At 44.4% G+C, this 22566-nt stretch overlaps 1 protein-coding gene across 2 annotated transcripts in view; it reads left to right on the top strand.

Moving 5' to 3' along the window:
• Positions 1-19296: 19296 nt before the first annotated feature.
• LOC6553768 overlaps positions 19297-22566 on the top strand; it is a 71886-nt gene continuing 68616 nt past the window's right edge. For both annotated transcript variants that reach the window (XM_026979036.1, XM_015154180.2), the window contains exon 1: positions 19297-19554. The gene's annotated coding sequence lies outside the window, so the exon portion shown is untranslated. The remainder of the gene's footprint in view (positions 19555-22566) is intronic.

The following is a 22566-nucleotide window of genomic DNA, read 5'->3' as shown; positions in this document are numbered from 1 at the left end:
GTGAAAAGAGCAGCACATAGCCCCCATTCGAGTCCTGGGCCGACGGGACGTGCGTGGAACCTGGCCGCCTGATGGCTGAGATGTGACCGACGTGGAGCACCCGGATTGGGGCTAGGGGATCGGGCCTGGGCCGTGGCCAATGTCGGTGGCAACTTGGCTCAGAGTGCCAGTCCAGCGAGAAGAGCGGGGACTTGGCTGAGCATGTGCCAATGTGCTGTTGGTAATGGAACCGCAAATTGAGCCAACCCGGTTGGGCGGAAGCGGAAACTGGGGCAGCCAGCGGACGACTGCAATTTGCAACCAGAGACCTTTCGCAGTTGCAACTGGGCAACTAGAGAAATGCTTGCTCATCGCCTTGATGCACGCGCGTTGGCCGCCGAAAAGCATATTTAATGTATTTGCCGGCCATAGTAATTAGATTTGCTTTTATTCCATTCAAATTGAACCAGTGAGTGCACAGAATCCATCGCACACGCGATCCGATATCAATTATGTTACGGCCGGGAACTAAATGGCGGAAAAGCATTCGCGGCTTTTAGTTAAAAGAAAATTGACCGAAATATATTGTTCGGTATAGCAGCATTAAATTTTCAATTTTAATTTAACGGCAAGAGCAAAAAAAATATAAAATCGATTTTCCCGTCACGTCATATTGGTTTTAAGGAATTCAATTAAAAGTATGTTTTTAAAGCGGTCTTTTTCTTACTTTCAGCTCTTTTCAGCTAATAATATCATACCATGGGCAGCAAAATTCGAAAATTAAATACACTCTGATTGGCAACTAATTAGATTTTCTTGCTATTCGATTCAAATCAGTCGACTGACTGCACAGAATCCATCGCATATGCTCACTCATTTGATTTTGGGCGGAAACTAAATGGCGGAAACGCGCCAGCGAGGCATGCTAATTCACGTGGGGCAAATGCGCCCGTTCACAGCTTCCATTTGTATCTCGCATTTGTATCTCCACTCGCCTCAGCGGCTGTGGCTAGTTCTCCCACCTGTCGCACTTTCCCCACCCGAATCGAAATGCCTTCGAATCGGCAACGCCTGGCTGCACACAAACTACTCAGCCTTACGCACACAAACGCACCAGGCCCCAGGAATTGTCGTCCTGCGGCTGCTTTGTTTTCGTCCTCGCCACTTGACTTTTGCTTGGCTTTTACTTGTGGCATGCGACTGTTGTGGTTGCCGCACACTCTCAAAAATTTGCGATTAAAAGTGTTTACTATAGGAAGTCGTATGCTGTTGAATAAGTTAAAGTGGCACAGAAAGCGGTGTTTTACCCTTCAAATCTGAGGAAAATAAATATCTTTGCTGTACACGAAACTTTATTAATAAATTATTCATTCACAAGCTCGCTAGTGTGCTTATAATTAACCTAAATAATAGATATGAATGAATAAATTACCTTTAATTTCTTGAAAATGAAAATGGACCTAAAACACCGCTTTAATATATAATTTCATTTTCCACTAAGAATGTTTTTTGTAATAAGTAGATGTTTTCATCGGATCGTAGAAAACTTTTACCCAGTGCATATTTCATATCATTTGCTGTTATTTTCAAGTTTGCTATAAACTGTAGTTGTGTGTATCAAAGGGAGTGACCATTCTGTTGAGTTGTTGTGGCAACAGGATTTATGCAAAACAATTTCATTGTTCTCTCGAGCAACCAACTCGAATCCTTGCTTTTCTTTGCCCGATGGTTGACTAAGTGGTTTCATGTGGCTCCCAGTGTCGAGGGCAGCTGCTCGGCACTTTAATCTCTTAGAGGCTCGTGGCTCATAAAATTAAATGCCTACTTAATGGCAACCGGGAACCTAAGAATCCTGGCGGTGGCCCTGTCCGAGTGTAAGCCATCTGAAAAAGCGGGCCTGAAAGTTGCAAATGTGCTAAAGAGCAAGATGAATTGCCGGTTATTATTGCCAACTTCATTTGCCATGCACTCAAAACGGGTAGCTAACTGGGCCAAGAGCCCCTCAATGAGGGCCCATCTTCAAGATGCAAAACGGGATGAAGAGGGGCTCCAAACTAAACCCAACTCGACTGATGGTGGGCTGCGTTACAAATGAATATTAATTATGGATGCCATGCTAATTCTGCGAATCCATTAATCACAATTATAATTTATGCTGTTGCTTTCACCTTTTTACGTGCTATAATTTTCACATTTTTATCGAACAATTTTTACTGGCACTTGACTGCCCATTTGGCTCATTAACATTCGCACGGATAATAGAAATTTAAGTTGTAAAATCAATAAAGTGCCACATTAATTATTACAACAACAAAAATAATGGCAAGGACAATGCAATCACGCGACGCTAATAAATCCCTGGGGTTATGTACAAATCTGCGAATAATTAATGTGTGAACTCGAAATGGCATTCGTAATGACCCGTACCATAATGGATATTATATTTGCATAGGGCGGTTGAGATTGTCACACTCACACTCGCATTAGCATTAGGATTAGCCAAAAGGTTGCATAATCGTAGATTATTAGTACTAAAATTGAATGACATGTAAATTGTGTAAGTCAGAAGAGTGTAAGGAAATACGTTGCATTTTAATTCCGTGGGTACTGTTATCTCTTATCTTAAAGTTTTGAATGTAGCACTAGGATTATTTCAAGGTTAGTTTGGGACATACACATACATACACATATGTATACACTTATGTGTGCATACTAAAGGCAACAAATAATTATCTTACCTTACCTAGTGAGCCATGAATATTTATAATCTTATGTTTGTCTTTTGATAGGGCGTTCACCTTCGACTATTTGCACGAGTAAAAAAAGACAGAAGCTGTTTTGGAACAACATCATAATTTTATTTATGCTAGAGTAGTTGACAAATGAATTTTAAGCACTTCCTGCTGACTTTCGCCCAATCAAAATGTGCATAATTTGCATTTCGCAATTTACATTTGCATTTGCGAAGATGCAGCCGGCCACTTTTATGCTTGACACTGGCAGCATAATTGTTCAGTTTACATTTCGTATTTATTATTTGATTTTCTGCCATTTCATTATGCTTTCGAACGGCGCTTTCCGCTCGTTGAAAATAGTGAAATTGTAAATATTTTTCCGTGTTACCGTTTACTTTATTTTCCTTTGGCAATTATTCAGCTGTTCGCTTCAATTTCAATAATTAATTGAACAAATTGTACTTCTCTCTCTCGATTTCAGCTGAACAGTAGACATCGTCCGCTGATATCTGGATTCCATTTGTACAACAACCAATGACAACATGCTGAAACCGTTCGCCGTGATTATCGGAATTTTTTATTTAGGTGAGTCCTTTGAAAGTCCTATCTTCCCCTTTCAGGCGTTGGGTCGTTCAGCGTGTATTATTAATTACAGTCGTTGAATGGAATTTCGACATGCGAAATATGCGGGCGAGCGAAAGTTAATTAATCACATTTGCCGCTAAACGATTTGTGTTCAAACAGTTTTTGCTCATTAAGTCGATTCGAGTGCTGGCTACATTTCTGAGAGATTTACATTCTTTACGCTAACGAAAAAAAGTTTTTAAATCAGTTCTCGTTTAATCAGTTATCGTTGTTGTATTTCTACGTACGAGAAATGGTTACAGTTTTGGAAGCATTAATGTTTTACACGTTGGGATGAACAAAGGGTTTTGAAACCGGATATTTAAAAACCAACTGCTTAGTCTAAAAGACATGTTCAAAGCAGTGTTGAAAAGCTTACAAGCAGAGGTCCTTTAAAAGCTTCCACAAGTTCATTGCTAAAAGCTTTACTGCTGGTAATGGAAAGCTTGAAAGCTTGTGTGGGACAATCTTTGAAAGCCTTGAATGATTTTTCAGCCGATTCCAGAACCTCTATCATTCTACACATCCCTAGAAATCAGGTTGGCAGTGCCATAAATCTTTAGAAATCATGATGGCAAAGCCGGAAAGCCTTGGAAACTAGGATGGCAGCGTCGGACATCCTTTATCATTACGGCAGCGCCATAATGTTATCCCTATATAAAAAGGTGGCAGTGCCCGCCTTCCTTAGAAATATGAATGGCAGCCTTAGAAATAATACGCGGCTTTTGCCGCGAAGCTACGTTATTTTCAAATTGCGATTGGGAAAATGATAATAAGCTGACATATACATTAAGTCCTAAAAAATAATAGCTCCACCTAAGTTATCAGCTTAATTAAACCTGGTTGCCAGAAGCCAGAAGATTCCAACTAACTCCAGTTAAGAAAGAAGACTACTGGCCCAAAGTACATTTGCTGCCTTCGCCATTAGTCTAGTGATATCGAATTAATCTATTGAAAGTCCGTAAGTTCCTGAAACGCCTACCAATGAAATCCCTTTATAGCATAACTTTAATCGCGCTTCAATCGCCAGACTTTTGCGATTAGAATGCCTGAATGGCAGCGGTAAAAACCAACACATAACGGCAAACTATAATTATGTTTATCTTAATTATATTGCGTGACGTAAGTTTCTTATTAACCGGCAACAAAGTCACAAAGTCAGCAACAATTTACCATGTTTATGGGCGGCGGGGCCAAAGCCCCAAGGAATTATTATTACATGCAGGTGCCCCTTGGGCCCACCCACAGGCTTTTGAGTCGCGTGAGCAATCAGAGCACAGGTGGGCAAATCACCAGAAAGCCAGAAAGTGGCCGAGCCAAGTGGTCACTGCCGAGTGGCGCCTTTGTTCACCTGCTCCTTGTGGGACCACAGCACTTTATTTGCATATAAAACGTGTGACGAGAGCTGGGAAAACGGGGAAAACGGGGAAAACGCGTTTCTAATGGAGCCACAACAACTGCCGCGAACGGACTGTGCTTGATTTCTTGCGCCTTGCAGCGCAGAGAAGTATGCTAAGAAATTAAGCACATTGGTCATTTTCATTTGCGTGCCAGCTAGCTGTTTTGGGGCCACGCGGCGTATGCGCAATGCTAAGAAAATGCCTCGACTCCAGCGACACACGCAAAAACACAGAAACTGCACGTCATTACCTTGATTTGTGGCGACTTTTGAGAGCCACCCGCACAGTTTCAAGCATGAGCCATACAAATTTCGCACTTAACTTTCAGCGGGCCTCATCATTTATGCTAATCAAAGGCATTTTAATACCGCTCATCGATAGTTCAAGTGTCTTGCGATAAATCAAAATAATTAAGTCGCCTTAAACTGACTTGAGTCGCAGTGCGGCGGGGTCCACAAAGTGACTGGCATTAACCAAACTCCCAAGTGGGGCTAATAAGCTTGAGACAGCGCTAATTTTACCCTCATTAAACAAGCTGACATGCCAGGCCCAGGGCCGAACCAGGACCAGATTGGTGGCTCACAGGACGATGCCAGCTAACGGTTTAGAGAGCTCAATAAACTCAAAGGGCTGGTCGACGTCCCACGTCCCACGTTCCTCTTCCATCCTCCTCCCGGCTGCCTCAGCCCACAAATGCCCCTTTAACCCCCGCGATTGCCATGCCAGCAAGCGTCGCCATTTTGGCAGTCATTAACGGCAAACTGCTTCATCATTTAATAACCCAAAAGTGAGCTGGTTAAATGCCGAGCGATGCGATGGGGCTCTTTGGCCCAAATACTCCCCCACAAAAGGGCACACAGACACTCAGACAACAGCTTGGGTTGGCAAGAAAAAAGCCAGAGTGGCACAGAACATGCCACACTTATTTTTATAGATTTCATTTTAACACCGAAAAAGGCAACGCATGGAAACTTAACCGATGCCGTTCCAGATCCTCAGACCCCCAGCCCCCCGCCCCCTCTGTTCGCTTGGCAGGCCGGAGACTACATAAAATTGGCAAGGCGTCAAAACGGGCGGCAGCCACGAAAAAAGGGTTCATTATGGCAATTTGCTTAAACTCGTGGCGGATGCTCCTCAATTCTATGGGAACCTCGGCTTTCGCCGTGGCTCTTTTTTACTGTTTTTTTCCTGTTTTTTGTAGTCAGAATCTTAAAGCACAATCATTTCTAGGGGCTAAATGAAAAATAGCGGCATCATTTGACGGTCTGGCTTTCAGTTCACATTCGCCACACTTGGCGTGCTGGCCGGGTTCATAAAATATAATGAAAAGCAACATTTCCGGGCTCGGCGATTTTCCAACTCCTGTCACCTCGAAGCGACCAGAGTTCAATGCTCTCCTTTGCATTAGCTCTTATTCCCCAAGTTTCCAATATGTGTGCTTAGTGTCGCTTTGTTTGGACATTGCCAAAGGGGTTGTCAAGTACTCCGACTTGTGGACTTGGAATTATAACTCGATTCCCGTGCAGCAGGCTGTACACAGTTTTTAATTGAGCCTCGATGGCAGTGCTACAGCCGACACGCAACCAGGACTGCTTGACCAGGACCTGAGCCTCGATTCGCATTAGGAAAATATTTCAAAAAGCACTTAAGTTACGGCCAGGCTTAAAGCTAAAGCACCCACTACAAGGAATGCACACGAGAAAAATCGGGAATAGTTCAGTGTGTCTTGAAATGACAAATGAATGTTTCGGTTTAAAGTTATTTATGTCTAAATATGTTTACTGAGATAAATGTGTAATCTAGAACATGCGTGTTCATTATTTATTTGTATTCATTTGTTTTTACTATCCAAGTATTTCAGTGGAGCACAAGTACTGAAACATTTTTTTTATTAAAAGCTCTACAGTCAAAATGACTAGCAATTGATTGGCAATTTAAATTTTTATTCTATTATTAAGAGTTCGAACTGTCAAGCATCAGGAGAAAATTAAAACTTTATTCTCCTCTTTCGATTGTGTGATTGTGTATATTTCTCCATTCGGAGTGCTGTGGTCGTTTTCCCAGTTGTCGTCGCTGCGGCCGGAAGTCCTTGCCTCCTCTTAAATTGAAGGAAAAAGGCGTTTGGCGTGTTGAGTTTTCGTTTTTCGCTTTTCGTGCGTGCCTAATTATATTTGCGTGCGCATGACCAATTGCAGAGTAAGCCTTGGGCCTGGCCGACTTTAAAGCCGTTTAAAAGGATATTAGCAAGGACGCATCATCGGCGGAAAGTGACAAGTGACACGTGTAGGCGTCGCTGCAACTGGGCGTCATCGCCAACACCGCCACCGAATTCGAGTCCTTGGGCCCGCAATGTTGACTTTATTGTCAGCAATATGATTTGTCACCTCGCAGGACATGGAAAACGGACAGCTCTCCCGGTCGCCTGACAGATGAGTGTCTGCTTCGGCGGTCCGGAGTCCACTTGGCACTTGGCACTTGCCACTTGCCACTTGGACATGGCGTGTCGGCTTTGTGGTCTCACCCACCTTGTGGCCTCGGTGCCTTGATCGATTACCATTACATCCCGGAGCCGATGGAGAGCAGGACCTTAATGGGTAATAAGTAGATTGCGTGATTGTTCCCACAGCTCGTCGCATTTTGCAGTGATTGCTCACTTTTCGACACTTTCGGGCGATGGCAGACAAAGGCCAAAAGGCCAAGAGGCCAAGAGGCCGGCGTATTAACTCCAGTCCCGCTCCTTCGGACCTCAAGTGGGCGTCCATTAATCAAGTCCTGGCCAGGAGATGTGTATGCTCTGGAATGGGCGTGCTGCGTTGCGGAACTATTCGTTTGCATTTTCTATTATTATGAAGACATGCCGTGTCGTATGCCTAACTTTTTGTTTATTTCTGTTTTAGTTTCCACCCCGCGTGTTTGCCGAGTAATTAGTGGCATAAGGCAAAAGTTTTTGAGGCAAATGTGTTGGCATTTGATTTGGAGCCGCTTCCTGAAACAAAAAGAAATGTAGGGAGGATGTAAGAGGGGGAGCTCGTACTTAAATTAAGGTCACAGGCCCCGCACATTTCCAGAATTTATTTCCTAGAATCCGGCATTTAATCAGTCGTGCCGCGCTTTTATCGCTGCACTGAATCGAAATTATTTTGCGGGGCTGCTTTCCGGGGATATGTTAAGCAGATAGAAAGCGGATTCCATGGGATGTCCCTTTCGGGATTCTTAAATTTATTTCCAAACATTCCGGCACCGTAATTGTTTCACGCCTGAATTTACAATTGTAGGGGGCAGTGCTCCTTTGGCTTGCCATAAATTTGAGCCGAGAATGTTAGAATGCTTGGGCGGCCGAGTGGGGCCGAGTGTTTTGGCCAACTTGTTTTGCATGAAAAAGTGTCAACAACAAGCGGCGGGTCCTGCCTCAGGCTGTGACACCAAAGCTGACAACACTAATGAACGAGCGATGGGTGCACTTGCCACGCCTTCAACGCCCTCACCGCCCTCACGCCCTGTGCCCTTTGACCCCCGCCCACTGGATTGCGCCCGCAACTTTACGGCATTTGTTCTATGCAGTTTTCACCTTTCCTTCCCTTGGCATCATTTCTTTTTTCTTTTTTTCAGTTTTTAGTTTAGTTTTGGTTTTGCTCCTGCCGCCCGCAACTTTGACATAATTCAGGGCAGGACTGCCAGGCGGGCCAAAAATATGAAACTTTGCGGGTGTCGGTGCAATATTCCCTCTCATTTTTTGCCATTTTCGCCCTCGGCGGTTGTTGTTGTTGCTCCGGGCAAAAGTTGATAACGAGCAGGTGTTAAAATGTGACCAAGTGTTGGCTGGCTTCTGGCACGCCTACGCCGCGCCCTGCCGCCCCCGCCGCCCACTCGGCTGCCTTGGTGATTACAAGTTGTTGACACTTTTGCAGTTTGCGGCAACAACTCAACTCGGGCGAGCTCACATCGGCTCAAAGCGAGAGCCAAAGTTGGCTGGCTGGCTGTGACCATGGCCAAAATGTCGCCACATCACTCGTCCCCAATCCGCTGCTGCTGCTGCTGCACTTCTGGAGCTTGGCTGCAGTGCAGCCAGATTGCTGGAAGGGATCTTAAGCCGATTTGAATATATGCGTGATGTGGGTTGAAGTATTCAGAGCTCAATAACCTGCCAAAAAATGCAATGTTTTTGTGCTGCATATGCCCTGTAATGACTTAAGATAAAACTTGTTTTTTACAGTGTTTATAACGACAACTACCTCAAAATAGTTTTCGAAACACCATATATACATACATATTGGCCTAATTTCATGCGATCTATATTATAAAATAAATCTGCGATTGTTTCGCACATTTATTGGCCTATGCAGTTTGGTTCAATATATTTCACATTATGAATTTAACATTTTCTGCTTTTCAGTTGGCAGGCCTTATGAGTTAGATTTCGTACGTTATGCTTAATAATATGGTGTATAAGAGCATATGCATATTTTGAACGACCCTTTCTCACCTCTACTCTCCTATTTCCCGGCCATATTTGGGTTTACGACGCTGGCGTTGACTTTTTAATGAACACGGCAATTTGCCGAAAGGTGAGGAAGAACACTGGCTCACACACTTGGGCAGGTGAAATGGGATGGGGCGTGGCATGGCCTGGCATTTTTGATCAGCCTCGAATATCATTTCACATATCGTTAAAATTCGTTTAGGCGCAGCATACAAATTGCTACATTTCCGCCAAACTTCAAGGCGTTACCCGGGACTTTAGACCTACTCCTCCCCCTCCACCTGCACCGCCACATTCAGGTCGACCTTCCCCTCACCACCCAGTCACCACCCACTCACCCGCTCTTCCTGCTCAGCGAATCGCTGGAGGAGTACTTTCAAAAATTTCCTGCGTGCGTCTGCGGTGGGCCTCGTGTAAATTGAATGAAATTGAAAAATTTAACGCAACAGCAATTCCATTACGTTTGCCAGGCTCATTTTCACCGCGTTTTGGGCTTGGCCCTTGCCTCTTGCCCCCTCAACCATCGACACCCTCCATCCACCACCTACCATCTGCCATCTACCACCACCCATGCCACCCATGCCACCCCGACGTCCTTGCCTCGAAATTTATTCATTACATGCAATTTTTTGCGCCGTCTTCACTTTCGTTTATCTGGGTTTCCTCAACATTTTCAAGCGCATTAGGCTTGGCAATCAGAAATCATGTGTGAAATGGGAAAAAATGTGCGAAATAAAATGAAAATCGCGCTGGCAAACAGGAAAAACACAGGGAAAACATCAACTCGGGTCCCAATGGCCTTTAGGCATTTGTCTTCATACGTGTGTGTTTTCAATTACAATGGCAATTGTTGTGGTTACAGCCATTGCCTTCGGTGCCCAGAGCGAAAAAACGGAATCAATGTGAATAAATAAACGCTTACAAACAGAAATGCACAAATAGATTGTCATCGGTCTCATCAGGCTTCAACAGATTACCGCATTAGCCGGGCCACAAGCAAAAAGCAGGCAAAGTTGATTCAGGAGATTCGAGTTCCGATACAGATGGATGGCTGGAGGGTCGGAGGTTGAGATGCATGCGAGTATTGTATATCGTATTTATGCAATCTGCATTTTATAAATATTTTTATAAGCAATCAACAATGACAGCAGCCGAAGCCAGGACCATCAGGACCACCAGGACCACCAGGACCTCCAGGACCCTCAGCCCTGAGTCCTGAGCCAACATGTTGGGCATGCCAAGTGCGTTGTCTTCCATTTCGCATTTCGCATTTCCCGTGTGTTATGTTAATGTTTAATATAAATGCCCGCTGCCATGTATTGGCTCAGTCTGCTCCTGCCGGCTAAGGACCTTTGGAAAGCCAAGAAGTAAGGAGTGCTTTGCTGCACTGGGAGGAAACAGGAGGAAATAGTGACCGCTGAAGTCGGACTCTTCCGCAACCGAAGAGCTCTAGATCTCGAAAGCTTCACATCATCAGTAAGTTCTACTTTTGGGTGCTGGAGATAAATTATTTCTTGCTAAGTTTCTAAAATATAAGCAAGGCGTTGCAAGTCACCTTAATCTACCTTAATTTTAAACATTTGAAAGTAATTTACAAACTACAAGCGGAATTAGTTGCTCATTCTGTTGCCAAATGCTATGCAACCTGTTACTGCTTGTGATTAAATGGGAGAACAATCCCTATGTCTTTCAGGGCGTTTTTTTGTTGAGTGCACGCTTAGCTCCCTTGAAATGCCTGACGCATAAGCAAATAGATATTGCAGTCATCTGACTTGACCAAACCCAAATCCCATCATTTTGATGTTTATTCTCTAAGCCGGAGCCTTTAAATTGACAACGGGAGCGGATCACAAGATAGCCGTGGGAATGGACCATGAAAACGGCTGGGTTATTAAATTTTAAAGGACGAACATTTAGGTTTTTTCGTCGTCTGATGAGTGCGCTTGTGTGTGCAATTTTGGTTAGTTGATGTCGCCAACAAACTTGCATACTAAATAAGCCGCTGGCTGCCACTATCTCTCTATCCGCATCTCTGCTCGCCTCTCTTTTCACCGAATTCCCCGCCCATTTTCCACCCACTGCTGCCCCCACTTTCCCCAATTTTCCTCTCTCCTTCAGAGGCCTCATGCATTTTACATTTGCAGTCGTCAGCCGCTACTCATTTGTTTTCCTTGCGCCCAAAGGCAACCAAAATAGAAGAAAAATCCCACCACACTCTCGCCACACACTCACACACACTCACACACACCGCCACATGTTCATGCAATTACATAGAGCACACGACACACACACAGGCACACGCATTGTTGCAATTGCAGGGGAAATAGACTTTTTGAATGCGAATGCGTTGCACATGTCAGATGGAATGCGCTTAGAAAAAAGCAGGAAAAACGTGGCAAGCAAGAAAAGTAAGTGCGAGAAGAAAGAAGATAAAATCCCGCAGCAATTCGAGGCTTCCTTCTTCGTCGCCTGCTTTTCTTTTACTTTGCAATCGCAAGTAAGTTTTCCTGTTTTTTCTGCCAGGAAGGACAACAACTTGCTTGCTATTCCGAGTGCAATCCCCACACATTGGCAGAGAAGTATCGTAAAATTTAGCAAACTGTAGAGTTTTATTGGTGAATATTGAGCTACCCAACTTATTTAGTTGTGGTAAAATAGCATTCATTAACATGCAATTTAGGAACAATAAAAGAATTTAATTTCATTGGAGGAAAGCTTTCTTTAGTTAGGATCCTCCTTCTTTCGAAGCATGAAGACATTGGATTTCATAGTCGTAGTAGATTTATCAATCTACTCAGCTGTTGGCTTGTGTGAGAATATGGTTTTTGGAAGTATATGGTTATAAAGTAGCCACTGTGCAGTGCTTCGTTATTGTGGTGGTTGCCTTTGCATTAGTTCCTCCAATTATTGTTGTAGTCAGATCCCTTGTTGTTGTGCTGTGGGCCCGTCTTCATGTTTCTCCATGTTGTCAGCAGGGCAGTCGGAGCAGCAAGCATCTGCTGTTCCGCTCACTAAATCCGTGCTACTTAAATCGTCCCTAAAATCCTCGTGGCAATTCTTTCGCCATGGAGCATGTGCTTTTGTGTGTGCTGTATGAGAATTTAATGACATTCTTAAGTTGTCATCAGTGGCTGACTGGCTGACTAGCTGCCTGGCTGCCTGGCTGGGTGGCTAAAAGGCAGGACGAGTCTAGTCGCCGGGGACAGCGATTGGGCCAACTATCTTGGCAGGCTGACTGCCTTCAGCGCTGGGCTCCGACTTGGTGGCATCTTATCCTGTCGCCGTCGCGGTTCCTATCTTCTAGCCTCCTCCTACGCCTCCAAGCAGCCAACTCCACTGCTCCCCATTGTCGTGGCAGTGGTTGTCCTTGTTGGCCCCGCCGGCATGGCAGGAATATCAAATTGAGTAAGACCAACAAAATGAGTTGAATCATTAGCGTACACAACCCATACAAACCGAGATCGTTGGGGATAAACAGATGAGGTCAAAGTTATAGAACAGAGCAACACTCGTATAGGTCCCCATGACTCATAATATATACCATGTTTGGTGGCAAAAATATCCAATGCTTGGATATACTTGTAATATTCTTATTTTCTCCTCTTGCTCTCCATGTTTTTATTTTAAATATTAAATTAAATAGCAATCGTTTATGCTGTAAGCTGTTATTTAACTTGTATAAACTGTTTAAAATGTTAAGTGATTGTCACCTAAATACAACGTACGTGATCATTTAGGGTGAAACGAACTTTTTCTTACTAGTTACTGCTATTATATCCATCACGAGTGTTTCTCAGAGCAGGAGGACCATCCCGGAATCACTGTGCCACATCCATATCCTCATCCTTCACCCCACATATGGCGCAACCGCTGAGTTGGCCGGGAACCCGCGGCAACTTGCGCCGCTGGATGCATTTTGCCCTTTGAGAGGATAAAGCCATATCAGCATTAGCGTCTGATGTCTCTTGTCTGCCCGTTTTTGGGGACATTTCTTTGGGGCGAAATCTCACAAGACAGTGCTCGTTTTTTCCAGGTCAGGTCGGGTCAGATATGAGGCATGTGCAATCCGATTGTGCAACCTTTCTGGGGAGCCACCAGGGGGTTGACGAATTTAATTTTCAATTTCGGGCCAAAACATTTGCGCCTTTCATTTCACGCTGTCTGCCAGTCAAATACGAAGGACCCTATATACGAGTATATGCACCACACTCCATAGTCAGGCAGTTATTTTTGCGCTGCATGAGCAAATCTTTAGTATTTGTACAAGCGACAGCCGCAGACTGAAAAAAGCCGCCGCATTTGAATATGCAATTTGCAATTTGACTTGGCTCTGACGCTGAAAGGAAGGAGGCCAAAACCGCGCGATTCTGCTGCCTGTCGACAACTAGGACCCTGCCACCCCCTGCACCCCCTCACAGCTCCACCGCCCCTGCCATGAGTTAATCTGCGAGCTTAAGAAATCGCAGACTGTAACGAGTGAACTGGGGGTTTTCAGTTACTGTAACAGTAGAGGGCACCGAAAATAATTCCTGAGCAACAAAATTTTAAATTTTGTTAGTTTTCATGGTTTTGCAATTTATTTACTTGTACATTGAATTCTGCTGTTTAACAATCATTTAACAATATACACCATTATTTTAATTTGGATGCAATACAAAGTGCTTGCGGAATTACGGAATGTTTTAATAGTTGTGGGCAATTTTTTCCATTGAGCTGAAATATGCTTCAAAAAATCAAAGGCTATCAAATATCTAGACCATATATTTTTAGGCACACAGACTCAGTCGAGAATAGTTTCTATAGCAATAGCTTCCCCAACTTTTGTCAAGTGTCTTCGGCCATAGTTTCGTACAAAGTCTGTACGCCGGCCATTTTATCACAGTGCTGGGCGCGTTTTTGTCGAACGTCCTGCGCTGACATTTCCGCGCAAGATTTATGCACTCGGGCTGCAGTTGAAGACAGCTGTCGTTGGAGCTGCTGTCTTTTCCCGTTTTTCCCAGCACCAGGACTAGCCCTAATAGCTTTTTACTCTCGGGCACGAAATATGCCGCCGAAATGTGAAATAAAATAGAGTCGGAGCAGAGTTCATTGTGGGCCATGGAAAGTGTCAATACGGATTTGCCATATTTTTTGGGCCCATGTCCTTTCGCCCCTTCGCACTGCATCGTGCTCTACTTTCAAGTTCATCAATTGTCAGCCGCAATGGGACGACTGTGGTAAAGGCGGCGAAGGGTGGCAAGGGGCAACTTGAGCGTACAACAAACTACAGCTAAGTTCACCTGACACACCAATGACAAGTACACACGTCTGTATGCCCATGGGTGCACCTACACCCATCTGCACCCATCCAAACACACACACACACACAATTAGGACTTGATAAATTGCTTTTGTATGCTGTTTCAGTCATAAGCCAACGCGGTAGCAAAATGAAACAATAAGCCACGTCCGTCAAGTCGACTCTTGAGGTGGCTAAAAGTCGAGTCGAGTTATGAGCGGAAGTCAGGACACCCTCGCACACACACACACACGTGCAGGCAGTGCTACACACCAGCACCCACGCACACAGTCGCAGACAACACTTCGTCACACTTGCCAAGACAATGGGACTAGACAGCCAGACAGACGCCTTCCTGGCCACGCGTCGGAACTCAAACGCGTTCGGCTGGGAAGGCGCACTATTTTCGGGTTGCATCATAAGAACAGTGTTCAAAATGAGGTACATTTCTGTGTTCTTCAGCTTTAAAAGTTAGCATGGCAATAGTAATGTTGCTGCAGGATGGTTGAAAAGTCCTGAGCTTTATTACGTAAGCCACCCCAGCAGCGCTTCTTCCCACCTGACTGGAGCAGCACACAGTCAGTGTAGAACTCCACTTGAATTCCGGAGCGCAAATCCCTTTGACTTGTTTCTATTTTGTTTTGCTGGCTATTATCGGGCTCAGTCGCAGCGCAACTTGGCTAATTGAAAACGCGTGTTAACACTTGAACAGAGCAGCAGAGTGGGAAATCAGTCAGGCTAACTAGCTACCCATAACACTTCATTTTCCCAGCTATTTACATTTTGCCAGAATATTTCGAAGGCTTTTTGTTGGCAACACCTTTGGTGTCTAAGGTCTGATAACTTTTCGGCTTTCTGCCGCCTGTGTGGCAGTCCCTTTTTGAGGCAACTAAATGGCAATCTATTATACGTGTCCTTTGACCGTAACCAAGGCACACACACATTGCCGTCTAATGTATACATATATGTATGTGTATTTGGGGCAATGTTACCTTTCGGCCTGGCTGGCTGCCTTGTGCGGGCCTTTATTGAAAATTGTCCAATTTGGAAGGATATTTTCACACCCCGCCCGCCGCTTCCCGCCCACGAAGCCCGACTAATGCACACAATTTGCTTTGTATATCCGTTTCAGCAGGCTCGTCCTGCTCAAAAACATTAACAATTTCTCAATGGGAGTTTTACGACGCAAAAGGGTTGAGGTGCTCACAGGATAAAGAAATGAAAACAAGGCGACAATTACTGAGAGGAGCTTAGCTCTAACTTTCACTTCAATCAACTCCGGCTGAGTGACAGCGGCAATTGTCCTGGCTGACATGGATGCGACTGAGTGAGAGAGCGACAAGAGTCCTGTTGGCGCTGCTTCCGTGTTGCGGTTCTAAGTGCCTGGCTAGCGCGGCACTGCTATTGCCACTAATTATGCATGGACTGCAGGGCAATAAACCGCGCTGATGTTGACACACAGCCAGAAAGGGTTCTGCTCTGAATCTCAGTCTGAAGCTGAAGCTGAATCTGGAGATGGAGATGGAGGCAGCGATAGCGATGCAGATGGAAATGGAAACGGGGACTCAAACCGAGCATGAGGTGCAGCCAAGGAGCCGCTGAAGTGGCTTGCAACTGCCACACGGACGACTGGAGATTTGTGCTCGAGCTCCAAGAGCCAACTGCGTGGTGCATGTGCGTCATTAAGCTGAGAGAAAGGAACATAAAGTTCGGAATTATTATATTATTATTATCTGGATTGTGGCAAAAATTCAGATAAAGAGCTACGCCATATATTCTCAAGCGTATGTGTAGTTGAAATAGCAACAAATGGGTGATTGACTTATGTTTGTTATTATGTTATGTTTCTATTTATTAATATTCTTCAAATATTTAACTGAAGATTGGTAGTAATTCCTATTATCAACTTAACGTAACGATGCTTTCGCAGTACGAAAGTTTAATAACTTTTTATTCATTGAATATAAATAGGGTTTTCAGAAAGGGTTATCCGAAGTCCGTATTGCAGTGTATGCAAGAAGTGGTGGGGGTTTTTGTGCGTTTTGTGATATTTTCTAATTTTCACAAAATAAGCAATTCTCACGTCTGTGTCCTTCTGCCTCGTTCGCGTGTCGCTCCTGCGCCGCTGGCCCGCGTTGTATCCTCCGCCGAGGATTCAATTCCAGCCCGGGCATGTTGTTGTTTAGCCAACGGGCTGCAGGTGGCAACACCAAATGCTTTGTACTTCAAAAGCAAGTCAATTTGCAGCTGCGAGTGCGAGGGTGTACATATGTAGCCGTGCCACCTCAGGAGCCCTCGCAACCGACGGTTGTCTCTGTGCCTGCTGCATTGTTTCTCTGCCACATTGGTTTATGGTTCCCTCTTTTTTGAAAAGTAAAGTAAATTTGCTTTATTTCTGTTGGCAATCGATTCACGTTTAGTTATTTCGCTGGCTTTGATGTTGGATGCGAATGGCCCGCTTACATTTCCCGCCAGCAGCAGTTTTCCCTCACTCACCGCAAAAAATAACATTTTCCATTTTCCCCGTCTTATTTTCTTTTTAGGTAAGCCCCAAAATGCGTGCTATACTCCTAACGGTGCGCAGTGAGTAAAATGTATCCTGCACTTGTAAAACACGTGTTTTCGTTTGAAGCTTTCCATTAATTAAATAACTGAATTAAAGCGCTTTGGAAATATACTGCGGTAGAGTACATTAAAAACAAGAAGTGGTTCGAAATACTATTCGAATTTCGAATCAAACAATAAGCATTTTCTTTTAGCGGGCAGTGTAACAGGTAAAACAAATTGCTCCGCACTGAGCATAAATTAGCAATGGAAATGTAATTACACTTTCATTAGATTAAAATATCATAAGTGCCATAAAAATTAAGTTATGCCGAGGGGCGAGCACAATGGAAATGAAATAATCAGCTTACCTGGGCTGTGGGAAAACATAAAGTCCGGCCGCACAAAAGAGCCTCGCCGTCAAGGAGCCACAGCGTTGCTAGGACACCGGCCAGGACTCATTGTTTTGGCAGAGAATCGCTTTGATTTCACGCGATAATTACAACGTGCTCTGCGAAGAAATATTCCGACTTGGGTTCGTGCAGCTATTCAGGTGGGAAACTTCGAGATCCTCATTCCCTGAGTCCGCCCACCGACTCTGGTGGAATCGGACAGTTTCCTTGAGTCCTTTGGACGGCCTGTGTTTATGGCCCCGGAGACATGTTGACATGCCGGCCGTGCCGACTTTCAGAGCCAATTTCTTGAGCCCTGGCCAATTCGATGGCCAGTTCTGACCCATTTATTTAGGTCTTACAAAGAGAAGTCACTATTTTTGGAGACACTTATATATTTTACTCCCTGAACTATGGAAACAATGTTTCTGCTATGGTTCGGAAACATAGGTTATTTTTTTTAAGACTTTATAAATTTAGTTTCAAGTTCTTATAAAATTAATATGTTTTTAAATAAAAGTCAAGTAAGTAATATAAATAATATTTGTTAAATTATTGCACTCCGTTTATTTGTGGTTCAAATTATGCATGCATTTATTACGATACCGAATTCGATTACATACTACGAAAAATAATAAGCTGTGAAAGTATTTTAGGGAGTTTTTGGGCAATACATTTTTATTGTAAATACTTTTTTGCCTATGTCCTTCCATTTGTTAGTGCTGGCAAGCGAAAGGGGCTGGCGAGCGTGGGTGAAGTGTCGAAGGGGTTATCCTTTTTGTGAGTTTCTTTTGCCAATTACCGCACGCTTCGTGGGGCATGTTCGCCGCTTCGGGCACTCGCTGCGTATACGTAATTTTTATTGGACACTCTCACGCGTCGTCATCCATCGTCTGCCGTCGTTTCCAGCCGCCATCCATCCGTTTGTGTGTCAAGTCGTGAGCTTTTGGCTCGTACGCAGAGTCCTAGGCCAACACGGGGAGCTTTGCTCGGCGAATGTGCAACCAAAACAAAACGGATAATTGCACGGCCACCTGAAACTCCAACTATCCAGTGTGAGTGTCCTCTCTCTCTTTTACTCTCAGCTGGAAAACTCTCCACTTGGCCACCTGTCTGTGTTTTCATCTGTGTGTGTTAATGGGCAATCCGTTGCAAAGGATGCTGTTGTGCTACTTCAAACACACGCACGACTAGTAATTCATTAGGCCATAAAGCATGTTTTCATTTACTGGAGCAATGAAAATGAAATAAATGTGCTTGTCAAAATAATTAACATAAACTAAAGGAGAATTTTAAGTAGAAACCTGGTACCCAAGCATAATTCTTCTATTTATAATTTTTATAAGGTGACGATAAGGCCTGGAAGGCAAATGTGAAAATTGTTACTATTGTGATTGAAACATAAGGTTAAAATAACAAAAGCTTTTCTGTAAAAACAAAGTGATCTGTAAATTTTAAAGAATTTAGAAATGTACTCACTTAATTGAAGGCCTTTGCATGAAATGATGTACTTCATAGCGTTTGAATACCGCAAACAATGATTTTTTTAATAACGATAAAAATTCGTATAATTTTGCAAAACAACAGTTAACTTTGAAAAACAATGTAACGTGCGAACTGAGTAAGTTAGTCATAACGTTCGATACAAGCCCCTGTTCCTACAGTTTGAGAGTCACACTCTCCACATAAGCCAAGAATTGGCGCCAAATGAATCTCTACACAGAGACTCTTGCTCTTTCTCTCCCTCTCTCATTTTCCCCGATGAACTAAGCAAGCCGAAGGCTCAGAGACGAGCACTCGGAGCCGAGTCCTTTGGACCAACTTCGTGCGCTGAAAGGACCCGAGGGCTGGGGACTTCAGCTGGCCAAACAGTTTTCGACTGAGACTCGTGACGAACGGACGCGCGGCCAATGGCAAGCGGGCAGTGCGATTCAATCGGACCGCTTTTTGGGCTTCAACTCGATGCGAATTCGACTATAGCGGAAGCGGAAATACGAGTGCCAGCGAATTGCCAATGGCACGGCGGACATGTGTGCGTGCCGCGAGCGAGGATCGTCGAGTCGAGTGAATAGAATATCCAGAAACGTGGATTGAAATCTTCGAGTGAAATCGGAGCTAAGCTGTAAATCATAGTGGCACTCAGAAAAACCAACAAAAATCAGTAGAGTGTGCTTTCTTCGCCCGAGATTTGTGCCACTGCATACTATAGCCTATAGTATATAATTTAATTTGCCAAATGTGTTGGAAAATTGTATGGCCCGGCGAAGGGGAAAGTGGAAAGCAAGGAAAACTCCGAGCAGCAGCTGCCAGTGCCGCACGGCTTACTGCTTACTGCTTATGCTGGTAATGGGTTAATGCGGTTGAGCACTCGCATGCCTTCACGCTTATCCCCCGTCGCCCTCTGCCATCGCACAGCGCTCCGAAAAAGCAAATATTTCATGTTATTTACCTAGGTGCGCCACTTTCGTTAATTGTATGCAAAAAAGTTGCCAACATTGCCCCCTCCCGCCCCACTGTGCCACACTCTCCGTGTGTGAGTGAAGTGAAGTTTTTGGCTCAGGTTTATTCGCTACAACAACTTTCGGGTGGCTGGTTCAATTACAACCCCACGGCCCACGGCCCACGGCCCACGAGCCATCGCCTATCGCCTGGCGCACTATTTCCGCTCTAAAATTTGAGCCAACTTGCCGTTGCCAGCTGGGCTCCTCTTGGTTTAGTCCTGTTTCAGCAAAACCTGTGCCTGCGACGTCGTTGCTGCGCCTCACTTAGTAAATAAATTGGCAATCGCATTTAATGTGAGTTTATGTGCGTCGCTACCTTGGGTCGACTGCTCGGCTCCTCTACTCTGCCATTTGGTAGTTCTTTTTTTCGGTTTCTTGGCTCGTGCTCATGTGCAAATCGTAAATTCACGTTAATGCCGAAATTTCACGTGATAATGACGTGATTACCTGCCGCACACACACAGGCCCACAATGTGGCGATCCCTGCACATGTCTCCATGTCTCCATGTCCCCATGTCCCCATGTCTCGCCATGTCGCCTGCCTATCCTTGTCTGCCAGGACTTGGGGCATAAATACGTAACATCCAACTGGGAACTTGGTACTGGTAACTGGGAACTGGTAACTAGGAATTCACTCCGCTGGCAGCTCAACTGAAAAATGAGTGCCCCTAAAATAGTTGCAAGGCATTCAACTGAATCGAAGTGCGGTGGTAGTCCTGGCCGGGAATTTCTGGTTAGGCCCAAGCGTAAAATTGTTGGCGTAGTTCCCAAGTGCTGTTCAATGAGTTGGAGTTGAAATTGCTGCAATTGTTCAGTGCAACCGCTCCAATCGTAATCCATCCCAAATTTAAATGGTAGAGGGGTTCCGTTCTGATTTTTTAAAGCGTTGGCTAACTGTCTCAAAGTTTCTTTGCAATCGCGTAATTTGGCCGTATTCTTTGCGTTTTATTTGCAACTTTTTAATTACTTTTGAGTAGCGATTTGAACTTTGCGCCTGTCGCCCGTTTACACTCTAATTAAGCCGTCCATTCACGGGCTCTGTATTTTGTATTTATATCCTTCTGCTCCTAATTCTTATCGCACCAAGCAAAGAAGTTCTCGGCTTTTAAATGCAGCTGTCCCAAGTTGGCGGCGCTTTAAACGTTCGCTGGCATTTCCGTTTCCGTTAAATCGCTCCTAAGCCAGTTTGTTAGTTTTACCTTGACATTTTATGCAGTTTTTCTCGGTGTTATATGTATGTATTTTTTCCAGCTACCTTTTGTGTGCCTTTGTTTTGCTTGTTACCTGTGCGCAATTTTTCTAGTTACACGGGAAAAATAATCTTAAAGAGATGGCGACCTAACTAATATTTGGATGTACACAACCTTAGCCAGTGGTCACTATTATGGAGGGTTAATAAATATGTTTGATTTATTTCATACATTCTATAAAAAATTAAACGCCTTACAAAAAGCCATGAACATTGCTTTCTAATTCGTTTTTGTAGTCAATCTTGGACAAGCTGTTAGTTAGATACTTTTTGTTTTAGCGACTTGAATGAATTCAATTCAAGGAGTTCGAGTACGCAACTTCAAAGTGAGCTATTTCGCCATGTGTAGTGGCAATAGCAGCAGCTGCTTGTGGAACAACTTTAACAATATTTGCTTTGCTGCAACACTACCCCGCTCCCTGCTCGGCGATCCGTGGCCTTTGTTCGTCCCCGGGTTCCTTTCACTTTGAGTTCCCCGCTGTCCGCACCCGAATCATGAATCATTTCTACCGCTGCACCCACCAACTCCCATCAGCTCCTGCCGTCATTTTGGCCACATCTAAGTGTTGTTTAATGCAGCTTTTCAACTCATTCGCTTTGACATACACGTGTGGGACGGGCTCTCGGTTCTGGGTTCTGGGTTCCGGCTTCCACTTTCTACTTTCTACTTTTTATTTGCCAACCTTCCAACCTTCCAACCTTCCAACCTTGCTGCCTTTGCATGTAGCATCAGATTTGCTTATGCAAATGCGTCGCCGAGGAGGGGATTTGCCATTTGCACCGCTCGTCCTCGATCGAAATGTTTACGGTTTCTATTCGAAGAGGGCTGATGTCATAGCTTGTCGATGGCTGGTTTAAATAATTGCCATCGCAATAAATTATTAAGTCAACAACAATTACTCACTGGCCGGCCAAAGGGAATCAATCAAAGCTTGAGGGGGAGTCGAAACTCTAGTGAAATGAAGTGATGTAGTGGATTCATAAGCTGACAAAATGCCGGCTCACTCCACGCACCGTAGGTGTATTATAACGAGTTTCATGACAGCAATTATGCGAGGTCGGCACCACACTCCTCCTGCTCCTGCTCCTCACACACACACACACGCACCTGTGAATGCTTATTATTACTCATACGCAGTGGTGCCGGAGAGGGCTAATGTGTGGTTTGGGCGTTGCTTTTCGAGGGCTTTGTAATCGATATTACAATGGCATTGTGTAGGGCCTCGATATGCTGGCAGTACAGGTATTTTTTCTGCCTTTTTATCGCTCCCTGCATCGCGTTCAATGGATCTGGGCATGTAATCGAAGGGGTCGTGTTTGCCCGGGGGAGTTGACAATGCATGTTTAATGTACTTTGCCAGTAATTTGTAATTAATAATACATG

The sequence above is a fragment of the Drosophila erecta genome, unplaced genomic scaffold (assembly GCF_003286155.1).
Source record: "Drosophila erecta strain 14021-0224.00,06,07 unplaced genomic scaffold, DereRS2 tig00000000-arrow-pilon, whole genome shotgun sequence".
Taxonomy (NCBI): domain Eukaryota; kingdom Metazoa; phylum Arthropoda; class Insecta; order Diptera; family Drosophilidae; genus Drosophila; species Drosophila erecta.
This window is presented reverse-complemented; position numbering and strand designations above follow the sequence as displayed.